The sequence below is a fragment of the Benincasa hispida genome, chromosome 8 (assembly GCF_027475165.1).
Source record: "Benincasa hispida cultivar pf3 chromosome 8, pf3_genome.v1.1, whole genome shotgun sequence".
Lineage (NCBI taxonomy): Eukaryota > Viridiplantae > Streptophyta > Magnoliopsida > Cucurbitales > Cucurbitaceae > Benincasa > Benincasa hispida.
This window is the reverse complement of record NC_143485.1, coordinates 52,850,236-52,865,303: the sequence shown is the minus strand read 5'-3', so window position 1 is coordinate 52,865,303 and position 15,068 is coordinate 52,850,236.

The following is a 15,068-nucleotide window of genomic DNA, read 5'->3' as shown; positions in this document are numbered from 1 at the left end:
CCAACAATGTGAGTTTAACTAGCTGCACGGAGTTAAGTAGGTGTCGTTAGTTCTACTTAATCCAAAACAAACAATATTTATAAAGCTCGAACAACAACCTAAACTTACTCGTAGTTAAAATAGAAGTAAGATGTCGATCTAGAGGGAAGTGTGATTTAATCTTTTCTTTAACCATGAAAGCTATAAAACAGGGATTTTTTATTAAGACAAGAATCATGCTAAAAATCAATAGATAAAGGATAGTTGTAACCAAATTTAGAACAATCTTGCTTCTAATCCAAGTTAGATATTCAATGAAATTCTTATTATTGAATTCTACAAATTTAATTCACAATCGAATTAAGCTCGAAACTACTTACTTAACTAGATTAAACTAGTCTCTACAAAGGCGGACAACTAGCAATAACCTAGTCAAGAAAGAATTCTAATCAACGATTAAGGTAGGATAGCCCTAACCGTAATCTATCTACATACTTTTACCTCTATTGGGTTCGATAGCGACCATATAGAAGAGAAAACATGCGCATTAAGTTCTTGCATTCAATTGCGTCAATTAATTATTAAGAGCTTACTCAATTAACCGAATTTTCTTCAAATCTAGTAATTAGTGTGTCCTAGGATAGCCATTCAACACAAAATTACTATTGCCTCTTGGAGATCTTGGTTAGACATTCTATCAAACACATTAAAAGCAACACATTCAATCATGAGTGAATGTGACAAAACCAAGCATCTAGGCTAAATATGTTCAAGATACAGATCATTCAACATGCTTCAAGAATTGAAAATGGATTCAAGAAAGCTCAATTCAGAATGCTAATGATAACAACAAGTAGAAAACTCAAAAGAATTTGCAAGAGCTTTTGAAATAGAAATAAGATTGAATTACTTCACAAATCCATAGACAAATTCATGATGAATTACAAGTTATTGATTACAATTTAAAAATAAATCAAAATCTAAATTAGGTAGGAAAACAAAATTACTATGGAGACTAATGACGAGAAATTGGAAGTCAATTTTACTCGACAACCAACTTCCCTTGGACGCGTTATGCGATGCATGTTCCTAAGATATGCGTTGATAGTCATGCGTCGATGATCATGTGTTGGAATGAAAAATTGCGTTAAGTTTCTCGGGTAATTCGAGGTCGAACACAGGGACTTGTAAATATATGTTTGCGATGATGTGGATGCGGTGGTTTAAATAAAAGAATGGAGGGGATGTTGCTAAGTTAATCCTACTCCTACTCATATCTAACAGACAACGCAATGAGAATTATGCATGAAAGTTAGATGCGACAAACCTTGACATGAAATAAATGTGTGGGAAAATAGATAAAATGCGGAGATGTTTTCATTGCAGAACTTAAGAGTGATCGCAAGGGCAACCCTAGTCAACGCAATCCATGCAATCATGCTATAACCATACACGGCAAGTCATTTTCCAATGAAAATACGGTGCTCCTAATTCAGGACGCACGTGTTGAACGCAAAGTGTCCATAGAGCTTATTTCTAAGTCTCTACTCTTGTCCTGTGCGATGGTGCAGAATGCATGAAAGCAAGGTGACCGCATTCAATCGTATCCTATCTCTAGGATGCATGTGATGCGTTAATAACAAATAGTGCTCATTCCTAAGCGCCTATCTCTTGTATTATGTGATCTAATCTGGCTCTCTCAAGCCTAGATTATGACCTGACCTTCCCCAGCCTAGATCCTATCCTTGGACTACCCTCCCGAGTTTCCCTAATGGACGAATGAAGCATACATAATGCAAGACAATCGCACAAACTTCGCTGACCTACGGTTATTACTATCCTTAGTGAACAACGCATACCTTGCTTAATGCGTCCAACTACTTACCCTTTTGGGCAGTTGATTGTTGCTAACTTCACTCAGAGACAAGCAATGCGTTAGCCTATACATAGGCGTTACAGCAGATTCACACTAAGAAAATCAGATTACTCACATACTCGCACAACGCACACCTCTCGATGGGTTGCTACATGCTTCATATCCCTAATCCACATGACTAAGTATGCAATACCCAAGAAATCCCACTAAGTGTTGCAATGAAAGTAAAGATGCTAACCAAGAAGATGGAGATGAAGTAGAAGGAATAAAGAAATGCATTGAAAACACATTGTATTAATTTCTTAATTCAAAATGTCATACAATACAATATAGGAAAGGAAAGGAAAAAGGAATGACCGGCTGGAAGCACAACTTTGCTTCCAGCGGATGTGCGTCAAGGCTGCCGGTGGTGTCATGGATGGGTGGAGGAGCTGACTCTCTTGAGATCGAACTCCGGTCGAAGGCTCCGGTCGTCACTTGGAATGGATGAAGGAGGTGAAGAACTCTCAGCTGTCTTCTCACGCGTTTGTCTGGATCGCAAGGATCCACCATAGGCGAACCTTAGGCAAAAACCTTGGATAAAATGAATTTTAGCTCATCGACTTCTATTTATAGAGCTTGGGTTGTCAACAACATTGATTGGACTACTCTGAGTCTGACGTTCGGTGCGTTAGTCCTTTATGAACCTCTACCACCAACGACGCGGTAGGTAAACTGTCAGCATCAGCTTTGGATTTTCTCGAGGTAGATGTGTTGATGTGTTCATTCCGCCTACCTTGCATTGATTCCATTAGAATGCATTGTCGCGTAGCCGCAGTCATTCAATGGCCGTATTCACTTAACACCGCAACTCTACATGATGACCGCAATCGCTTGATGAGCGCAATTCCCATGCGATGGACGCATACGGCTAATTACCGCAACATCCATGCGTTGATCGATGCGTTTGTCTTGCGATGGAGTGTTTCTTCGCATGCGGTCATTTATGCGATGGTCCGGCTTTCGCATTTGCGTTCATTTCCTACATTGGCTACAAAAATAGAACATTGAATGCATAATTAACCGAAAATAATGAGTTAGCTGAGATTCGACATGTTGATCGACGCAAGCTCATATTCTTGTGAATTCTTATCATGATCATCATATATTCTGCCTTACAACCTTCATAATTCTAAGTAAAAGGCCTAAGATGTCATGCGTTTCTGCATGTCATTAGAGACTAATTGATAGAGTGAGAAATTCCAGCCTCTATTGAAATCATGCTTCCTCTCTTAAGCAAAAATGAAAGAAAACTATTTATACTTGTAGGGTAGCATCGTGATGCTGGGGTCAGCGTTGCAACGCTAAATCACAAAAAAACCAAAGAAGCATTGCGTTTGAGACGTGATGCTGGTGCTTAACGCTACGATGCATGAGGCGCACGTGGGATGAATGACGTCAAAATCTGGAGCATTGCAATGTTGCCTTGTTTTGTAGCAAAAGCCAACGTTCTATCTTCAAGCGTTTCTCAATGCTTCTCCTAGGGTCGTGATGGTGAAACATGATGGTGAAATTCGATACTCGATGCTCGATGGCCTTTACTCGATACTTGATGGACGATGGCATTTACTCGATGACCTTTTTGGTAATTACTCGATGGGACTCGATGGTACTAAAAAGATATAGAATACTCGATGGTAAAACTTAATACTCTATTTCTCGATTATACTCGAATACTCGATGGCATTTTGGTAATTTTCTGATTCTCTACAATTTTGTTGATCTTCTTAGTCATTTTTTTATTTGTTTTGGCCTAGTTTTCTCTCAATGAATCCTAAACGCCTCGAGACCATTTTACCTACAAAATTAGCATTAAAAGCAAATAATCAACACTATTTTGGGGAAATTCACATAGAAAATATATATGCTTTGAAGACCTAACAAAACACCCCCAACTTAACACTTGGTCATCTTGAGCAAGTCTAAACTAGAAATATGCATACATTCAAGCAAAAACATGAATATCAATTGTGCATTCATTCAGAGAAGTCATTAAAATATGTTAATATGTTCATGTTTTTTACTAAAAAATTTGATTCATATCTCTCTTTTCAACAATCAAGCAAACGAATGATACAAATGGGCATCTAAACCTTTAAAATTTTTCTAATAAAGAATTGAAACCTATTTTTGAAAAGAAAACGTCTTCTTCTTGTAAAGCCATAAAAGAAAAGACTACTCAGTTTTAGTTTATTTAAAGTCTAAAACTAGTAGAAAGACTATATCCAACTCTCAATTCCTCTTCACCCTACACAGGCTCGGTTATCGTTCTAAAGGATACCGATAACGGGTAGAAATGCATGTTATCATAGTGCTAAGTTCTTAAACAATGTTGGATTGCGTTGATGAAATATGATAAATTGTGTCCATTAAGCATAAAATTTATAATATTGTAGTCGCATGCGTCCGACGCATTAGAACAATTGATCTTTATATTTTTGTGCAGAATATGCGTTAACGCAATGCAAAGATTGTGATCATATGAATTCATTGGTCGAGTGCAACTTTAGCCAAGACTTTGCGTTGATCTTGCTCACAAACATTCGACCAAGAATCGCCGCAACTTGGTCAGCGCAACATGGTGAGTGGGTGAAAGGATAATTAAGAGCGATGGGATAGAAAGCTGATGACAGTCAGATCTAAATTAAGTTGACAGTCGATAACAGTCACGAAGTACATTCAGCTTTATCAATGAAAATTATTCGGCACGTCAATCAGGAATTAAAGCTGTCCCATCTGTACAACCGGGAGAGAGAAGCTGCCTTTCACCATGGAAGCTCTATAAATACAAAGTGCATTCTTCAGAGAAGGCGTTAAGCAGTCGATTAATTCACCACTTTACAAGTTCACGCCTCTGTCCATAGTTTTCTTTCATTTTAAGGCGAACGCAAGGAAGAAAGTGTGTCGGTAGATCGTTCTGGTAAGCTTGGGAGAGCGCCGGAAGCTCCAAAGATAGAGAGAGGGCCGACGCCTGCGAAAGCGAGAATATGTTTAGATCAGAATAGAGATTCCAGTGTAAAAAGCCTCGGTCAGCAAGGAATTGCTACCAGGCTCTCTACCTTAAACTTCCATTGGCATTTTGTACTCAACTCATTTATAAGAATTAAATTTCTTTCTTTATATCTGTTCACTCTCTGTGATTCACGCATGAGTAGCAAAATCAGTTGAATGGGTTGAGAAGTATTTAGCTAGCACAACTAGGGAATCTTCATTCTTTGCGATTCTCTTGTTTATGTATGCTTCATTCGTCCATTAGAGATACTCGAGAGGGTAGTCTAAGGATAGGATCTAGACTTGGGAAGGTCAGGTCAGAATCTAGGTTTGAAAGAACTAGATTAGAATGCATAAACGAGATATAGGCGCTTAGGAATGAGCACTATTTGTTATTAACGCATCGTATGCATCTTAGTGATAAGATATGATTGTATGCGGTCACCTTGCTTTCATGCATTTTGCATCAACGCATAGGACAAGAGTAGAGACTTAGGGATAAGCTCAATGGACATTTTGCATTCAACACATGCATTCTAGACTTAGGAGCATCACATTTACATTGGGATATGACTTGTTGTGCATGGTTGTAATGTGATCGCATAGTTTGACGCATTCTCAAGTAACGCTAGCTAAAGATCTTCTCAACCCATTTATTGCATACTCATTACATCTATCAACGCAACTATCTTTCTCAAATCTTCCGCCTTTATTTACTTCTTTCTTTATCAACACAACAACACACCCAACACTTATTTGTTTACTTGGTTACCACAAAGTTTTCATAAACATTGCGAATGCAACTATTTTCACAAGTCCCTGTGTTCGACCCTGGACTTACCAGGAAACTCAGGGGAATTTACACTTGAATTCTGCTGAGGAAACTTGAGTGCACAATGCAATCCATCAACACATATCATCCGTATTTCCATTACATAAAACAACGAATCAAGTTTTTGGTGTCGTTGCCAGGGACTTTGGCAAAATAGTTTGTTAACGGTAATTTTTTTTTATTTCTTTGTAGGACTCTTAATCTTTGGCGAATTATGACCAGGAGATTGAGAGGACTTTTAGATGAAGATTGAGAGGCCGCCAACAGCAACCGCAATTCAATAAAGAAGAGATGGCGGAGTAGCCTGGAGATGGAGCCCTGAATGATAACAATGTCATGGCGAATCCGATTCTGTTGACAAACGATCGTAATAGGACCATTAGGGACTATGCATCGTCAAACCTCTAAGATTTCTCTCTAGGAATCATGAGGCCTGCCCTTGACGGAAGTAGATTCGAGATGAAACTGGTGATGCTGCAGATGATCTAGACTGTAGATCAATTCGGAGGAAGGTGTGGCGAGGATCCAGACGCCCACCTCCGATGATTTATTGAAATCTGTAATACTTTTGTGTTCCCAAACATCTCTGTTGAAGAAGTTCAACTAATGTTGTTCCCATTTTCTCTCTGTGATCAGGCTAGGAAATGGGCTTATTCGCTCGAACCAGGAGAGATGACTTTTTGGGAGTAGGTAGTGGAGAAATTCGTGAAATAGTATTTTCCACCTACCGAGAACGCAAGACGAAGGAAGCTTATTACTAATTTTGAACAAGATATGGACGAATCGCTCAGTGATGCTTGGGCAAGTTTTAAAAGGTTGGTTCGGGATTGTCCGCATAATGGGCTACTAGATTGCCTTCAAATGGAAATTTTCTATCACAGTTTGAATCCCGCTTCGCAGACTGCTGCCAATGTGGCAGCCGTTGGTGGTCTGCTTGGCAAAACTTACGATGAGGCGAAGAATATCCTGGACTGCATCTTCAATAACCATGAAGACTGGAGGGAGGGTGACTAGAGATTAAGACTTAAAGATTCTGACACAAATAACGGTGCTATTGTTTCATTACAAAACCAAATGACCGCAATGATGAATTTGATTCAAGGAATGGCGATCAGCAACCCAACACAGCAAGGTGGGCAAATCAACACAATAAGTCAAAATACTACAAGGTGTACGACTTGTGGTGATGGGCATGCGATGGAAGATTGCCTGAAAAATCCACAGTCTGTATATTTTGTAAAGAATAATCCCTTTTCAAACATTTACAACCTTGGGTGGAGAAACCACCCCAATTTTTCCTGAAAGAATCAACAACAAAATTTTCAATCTGTGGCGCAAAAAGAAGGGCCACAGGGATTCTTCAAACACAACAACAGTCAATAGAACAATTAAGCAAGTAGCTCACAACAACCACCACAATCCTCTTCTCTGGAGAGCCTATTGAAGCAATATATAAAGAAAAAGAGACAGTGCTTCAAAGTCAGGCTACGTCCATCTGTAACCTCGAATTGCAAATGAGCCAGATTGCAAGTGAGCTGAAAAGTAGACTGCAAGGGGCGTTGACAAGTTCTACCGTACTTCCACGCAACCCAGGGGGATCAAGTAAGAAGCAATGTCAGGTTGTGACATTGTGCAATGGAAAAATTGTGGAGGGAGAAAAGAAGGATCAGAGTAGAACAACTTCCATCGCAATGGAGACTGAGATTACGGTAACGCAAGAAGAAGAAAGAGAAAATGAAGCAGTGGAACCTGAGGTTGTGTCGACCTCAAAGTCAAATGAAATGGGAACCGTGAAAGTTCAGTTACCACCTTTCCCTCAGAGGATAAGGAAGAAGAAAAACGAAGAGGTACAGTACCAATGCTTCTTATCTATATTAAAGCAATTGCATGTTAACATTCCTTTCAGTAAAGCAATTAAGGAAATGCCTGCCTATGCCAAGTTTCTGAAGGACATGGTAACTAAGAAAAGAGGCACTGGAAAATTTGCCACGGTGGCATTAATGCAAAGTTCCAAATCCATTATCCCATCAAAGATGAGCGATCCTAGGAGCTTCACTATTCCTTGCTCCATAGGAGGACTCTATATTGAGCAAGCCTTGTGTGACTTGGAGGTCAACATAAATTTGATGTTGCTGTCAATTTTTAGACAATTAAATGTAGAGCAACTTGTGCTCACATCAGTAACTCTCCAATTGGCTGATAGATCCCTGGTTCATCCAGAAGGTAAGGTGAAAGATGTACTGATCATGATTGATAAATTTATTCCCCCAGCTGATTTCAATATTCTAGATTATGAGGCTGAAAAAGATGTGCCCATCATTTTAGGGCGACCTTTCCTATCAACGGGTCGTGCTCAAATTGATGTGCACAAGGGAGAAATCACTTTGAGTATAAATAGACAAAAGCTCAAATTTAATATAATTTGTGCCATGAAATTTTCGGATGAAGAAGACCTACAATATTCTGATGATGACCTGAATTTGATTGAAGAAGAAAAGTTTGATGAACAATGTGAAGAAGAGGATGCCAACGCATCTGTAGCTACCTACAATGTGATCGTAGCAAAAACAAACAAAGAAGAAGAAATGATCGCAACGCAAGAAGAAAAGCCAAAAAAAGAAAGAAAAACAACGCAACCCTCCTTCGTAGAACCACCAACACTTGAACTAAAGACCCTACCAACCCATTTAAAGTACGCATTTCTGGGGCAGAATGAGAAGCTGCCAGTGATAATTTCCTCTGCGCTCAACGAAGATCAAGAGAATGCGTTGATGAGCATTCTCAAGAAACATGTGAGAGCAATTGGCTAGACACTCGCTGACATTAGAGGAATTAGCCCTGCGTACTGCATGTACCACATTCATCTTGAGGACGACCACAAAGCAACAATTGAAAATCAACACAGACTTAACCCTGTGATGAAGAAGGTCGTCAAAAAGGAGATTATCAAGTGGCTGGATGCGGGCATTATCTATCCCATAGTAGATAGCACGTGGGTCAACCCCGTGCAATGTGTGCCAAAAAAGGGCGGAATGACGGTAATCCCAAATAAGAACAATGAATTAATACCGTAAAGGACCATCACTGGATGGCGTATCTGCATAGACAACCGCAAGTTGAATGCGGCCACAAAAAAAGATCACTTCCCTCTGCCATTCATCAATCAAATGCTGAACCGATTAGCAGGGAATGATTTTTACTGCTTTTTGTATGGGTATGCCGGATATAATCAAATCATGATAGCTCCTGAAGATCAAGACAAGACCACATTCACCTGCTCATATAGGACATTCACTTTTCGCTGCATGTCGTTTGACCTCTGCAATGCGCCGATCATGTTCCAGAGGTGTATGATGGCGATCTTTTTAGATTTTCTCGAGGACTCAGTGGAAATATTTATGGATGACTTCTCCATTTATGGGAACACTTATGAAGTCTGCCTAGCCAATTTGGAGAAAATTCTGAAGAGATGTGAAGAGACGAACCTGTTGCTCAACATGGAAAAATGTCACTTCATGGTAAAAAAGGGTATAGTGTTGGGACACAAGGTTTCCTGGGAAGGATCGGAGGTGGACAAAGCAAAGATTGAAGCAATTGAAAAACTCCCACCTCTAACCAGCGTAAAGGCTGTGCGAAGCTTACTGGGGCATGCTGGATTCTATAAATGATTTGTCAAGGACTTTTCAAAGATTGCACGACCACTGAGTGCGTTGTTAGAGGCGGACAGGAAATTTTAGTTTAATAACAATTGCCTCAACGTATTCAGAGTATTAAAATATGCGCTGATTACCGCGCACGTACTAATTGCGCTGGATTGGACAATGCTATTTGAAATCATGTGCGAGGGGGCTGCATTAGAGCAAAAGAAGAAAACTATTTTGCTCCCCATCGCATATGCGAATAAAACTCTAAACCCTGCTCAAATAAATTATACCACCACTGAGAAAGAACTCCTGGCTGTGATTTTTGCGTTGGAGAAATTCAGGGCATATCTGTTGGGAACCAAGGTATTCATTCACACTGATCACTTGGCAATCAAATAGTTAATGACAAAAAAAGATGCAAAGCCGAGGTTGATCAGATGGGTTCTCCTCCTTCAAGAATTTGATATCGAGATAATTGATCGAAAGGGAACAAAGAATCAAGTTGCAGATCACTTATCCAAACTGGAAAATCCCGAGGTTGACCGCAATGAATCTAAAGTGAGTGCCGTGTTTTCGATGAGCAGCTGTTCCACATAAAAGAATTGCTCTGGTATGCAGACATCGTTAATTATTTGGTCTGTGAACAATTTCCTGAAGATTACACCTACCATCAACAGAAGAAGCTCAATCATGAATGCAAACATTATTATTGGGATGAGCCAAATTTGTATAAAAGAGGTGCAGACCAAATCATTCGATTATACGTACCAAATGCTGCTCAACAACGCATATTGTCACAGTGCCACGCCTTGCCATATGGTGGGCATTTTGAAGGGCAACGCACTGCAGCCAAAGTTTTGTAAAGTGGATTCTTTTGGCCTTCATTATTCAAGGATGCTACTGACTACGCAATGAAATGTGATTGGTGTCAACGCACTAGCAACATTTCATGGAAGAATGCAATGCCAATGAACACTACTTGGAGCTGGAATTATTTGACATATGGGGGATTGATTTCATGGGGCCATTCCCTCCTTTGCATGGTAAGCACTATATTTTATTGGCCGTTGATTATGTCTCTAAGTGGGTAGAGGCAATAGCATGCGCCGCAAGTGATGCGGCGGTAGTCTCCCAGTTCCTCAAAAGAAATATTTTCACGCGTTTTGTCACTCCCCGTGCCATCATAAGTGATAAAGGATCACACTTTTTCAATCACAATATCAAGGAGCTGATGCGCAAGTACAATATCCTTCATAAAGTGGCTATCGCATACCATCCGCAAACGAATGGCAAGGCTGAAGTGTCCAATCAGGAAATTAAATTGATACTTGAGAAGGTAGTAAAACCTTCACGGAAATATTGGGCAATGAAGCTTGATGATGCGTTGTGGACATACCGGACTGCATTTAAAACACCAATAGGTATGTCCCCCTATGCGTTGGTATTTGGCAAGGTGTGTCATTTGCCTTTGGAGCTGGAATATAAAGCATTGTGGGCAGTCAAGAAGTTGAATTTCGATTTAAAGAAAGCAGGGGAAGCACGAAAACTACAGCTGGTCAAGCTAGAAGAATGGAGAATCAACGCATATGAGAATGTGAAGATTTATAAAGAGCGCACCAAGCGCTGGCATGATAAACGCATATGTGCTAGAAACCTCCAAGTCGGGCAAAAGGTCTTACTTTTCAATTCAAGATTGCGGCTCTTCCCTGGAAAATTAAAATTGCATTGGTTTGGTCCCTTCATCATCAAAGAAATATTTCCACATGGTGTGGTGGAACTGATCACCGAGGATGGCAGTCGAACATTCAAGGTTAATGGACAATGGATCAAGGCATATTGCGGAGGAGATTTCCAGCTAGAAACAGCCTCCCCAAAGTTGAAAAATTTGGATTACCCTCTTACATGACTCTTGAACTCTCTTTCCTTCGTCACTTTACTTCTGTTCAAACTATCTACATCTTACTCATTCTTATAATTTCTGTCTCTAAAAAAAAAAAAAAAAAAAAGAACTTGTTGTTTTGCTTTAAAATAATTTGACTTATCTTTATCTGTCTACAATGATTAAGGCACATGATTGCGGAGATATCACGAGAAGAAGCAAATGATCTCACTCCATCACCGCAATCCACGGAAGCAAAGATCGCCACAAGAATGGATGCATCAATACACACTGCGGTTGACAGTGCAAAATTTGGGGGTGTACTCTTCCTTATCCTTATTTCAAATTTTGCACTATTACATTGCATTTCACTTTTCAAAGTTTTATCACCGCATCCTCCTTGATTACTACAATCATTTAACAAGTAGATAAATTTAGTAGTCTATCGCATTCTGTTTCTTTGTCAAGTGTGATTTTAATAATGAAAAATATGCTTCTAACTCTTTCGTATATACTAGAGTCAACTTAATCTTAAGATAGTCACCTCATGAAATATTTCTAGAAGTTAGGGATTTGATAGCTTTCTTTTAAACTCTCTTTACAACGCATTCTATGACCATCGCATGGCTTATTTTAATTTCTTTTGGCAATGAAGACATTGCCGTATTTTAAATTTGGGGGTGAGGTATTTATTTTCGACCTTGTTATATATATATATATATATATTAGAATAACAACTCCACTGTCAACGCAATGGGAAACCCATGTTGATAAGAGTTAAGTTGTGAAAGGCACTTACACGTAGTTAGATGACCATATGACACACGTGGGCACAAGCCAAAACGAAAGTAAGTCACCAGGATCAACACATAAATCAATGACCGCAACTCCGGTATGAGTTTAGTCTGAGGAAGGGTGTATTGCTTGTAGTTGGATGTCCGCATGACACTCGTGGGGGCAAGCCAAAACGAAGGCAAGGCACTCGGATCAGCGCAAGGTCAGAAAAAAATAGCAATAAAGAAAATTTTTGTGCAAGGATAAATCATTTGACGCCCCGGTGGAAATTTTTTATTTTGAAATAAATCATGCGATGTTCTGAAATTTAGTAAAGTCCTTTTGAAAGTTAAGCTTGCAATCCCTAAGTCTTAGAAATATTTTAGGAAGAGACTTGAATAAGACTTAAGGAAATTCTGGAATATAGGGTTTGAACGAAGTATTATTGAGAAATCTAGGAAAAAGAACTTTGCGGTTAATTTGTTAAAGGAGTCTTTAGCTTATGCTTGAGGACAAGCATTATTTAAATTTGCGGGTGTGATAACGGGCAGAAATGCATGTTATCATAGTGCTAAGTTTTTAAACAATGTTGGATTGCATTGATGAAATGTGATAAATTGCATCCATTAAGCATAAAATCTATAATATTGCGGTCGCTTGCGTCCAACGCATTAGAACAGTTGATTTTTATATTTTTGTGCAAAATATGCGTTAACGTTAATGCAATGCAAAGATTGCGATCATAGGAATTCATTGGTCGAGTGCAACTTTAGCGCAAGGATTTGCATTGATCTTGCTCACAAACATTCGCCCAAGAAGAATCGCCGCAACTTGGTCAGCACAACATAGTGGGCGCATCCGGGTGAATGGATAATTAAGAGTGATGGGACAGAAAGCTGATGACAGTCGGATCTAAATTAAGTTGACAGCCGATAACAGTCACGAAGTACATTCAGCTTTATTGGTGATAATTATTCGGCGCTTCAATCAAGAATTAAAGTTGTCTCATCTGTACAACCGGGAGAGAAAAGCCACCTTTCATCATGGAAGCTTTATAAATACCAAGTGTATTCTTTAGAGAAGGGGTTAATGTAACACCCTAACATTAAATCTAAAGTGGGAAGTTAAATAGAGAAGAAAAATCCTAAGAAAGGATATTGGAGCAAAGGGAGGAAAACATCAAAATTTCCAAAAAGGTGACCAAAAGTCCAAACGCTTATGAAGGGCTTAAAACATGTTGGACGCAAGAGTGCATGGAGGATGGAAGGAAGAAGACTTGAAAAATGGCCAAGGCTTGCATACAACAAACTTAAGGGCATGTGGACACAAGTAGGGCATGCGTTGGAGGCATGCGTCGAGTGAGCATGCTAGGCACGCAGGCCATGCATCGAGGCCAAACGTACAGGCCATGCGTGAAAGCCAAGAGCACAGGCAATGCGCCAAGCACGCAGCCATGCGTCAAGGACAAGCGCACAGGTCGTGCGTTAAGCGCGCAGCCCATGCGTCGATGGTGTATGCCGAGCGTGCAGCCCATGCGTCGATGTTGTATGCCGAGCGCCCTGCCTATGCGTCGAACGGGCAAGCGGGCAACCCATCCTATGCGTTGAAGCACTACCAAGTCTGTCGAGTAGCCATGCGTCGATGCGCTATGCCAAGCGCACGCCCATGTGGCGAGACACGCCCACGTGGCCGAGCTTGCCTATGCGGCCAAGCGTGCAAGCGCCTAGGTAGCACACCATGCGTCGATGGTTAGCACCATGCATCCATGCTTAGTATGCTGAGCAAGCAAACTTAGCAAGCCATGTGTCGAGGGGGAGCAACCACCCTATGCGTTGGTGATGGCCAACTCATGTGTTGACTAAGTGGGACTTTGATGAAGGAAAGGTGGGTTACTATGCGTTAAGGATAAAGGGTAAGGCTAATTGTATACGAGCATAAGTCTTAAATAATTAAAATAGAGAAATATGTGAAGTATTTAAGTAATTTAGTTGGCAAAAGAAGGATCACACAAAATTCTAGTAGGAGGTGGACAAAGGAGATTTCATGTAATTAAAGTCTTATCACCTCACAGGAGGAGGGTGAAGAAGATTTCATGCAAAAAAGGAGATTTTGGCTGGCAAGCTGAAATAAGAACAACTCAATAGGCTGGGTAGGCTGAGTGTTGGCAGCTCCAAAATGAGACAAATGGGAGTTGAGTTGTCTCCATGGGGTGATTTTGAAATGGCTATAAATAGAAGGGTTAGGCAGGAGGAATTTATTCATACCATCACTTAAATTGTGTGTTGAGAGCATATTTAGAGAGTGACGTTTGAGTTATTAGGCTGCCAAATTGATTGGAGATCAAAAGAAACAAGGTTGCATTGGTGAGGCATTAAGTCAGCCGGATGCACAACCAGCCCACACTCTGCATGCACGCAGCGCCGCGTCCGTTTGTCTGCACGCGCCTCGTTCGAAGCATCCCACGCACCAGCCCAGTGCAGCTGTCTTCCCTGTACGACGCATCATGCCCAGCGCACGCCCAACACAACGCACGCCCAAACACGTCAGTCCCCTGTGCGGCATAGAACGCCCACCCTACCTACTGCCCAACGCCCAACTGCCTACCACGGTCCAAATAACCTCTAAAGAGGCTAATTTTGGTATTTTGGATAAATTGGAGTAGGGTAAGCTCGTGTTTTCATTTTATAATAGTATTTTGGCTAGTTTGACATTATTTATTGATATAACAAATATTAATTGAGGAATTTCCATTGATACGAAGGAATTCTCAGGAAGGTATTCTCAAGGTGATTTTAGTGGAAAACTTGCTAACGGTGAGTGTTTACTTAGTTTTATGCGTTGATATGTGGATAAATGCATATGTAAGTGTCAAATGCATGCTTATAATGTTATGTTATTGCCATGATATTGTTTGTGAAATTGCTATGGAAACTGAGATTATACCCAGATTACATAAGTTAGCATGCTTAATAAAAGGTGCTTGGCGGGAAAATATAGTCAGCCTCGGTCGGTGGGAAATAATAGTCGGTGATGACCGGCGGGAAATATAGTCAA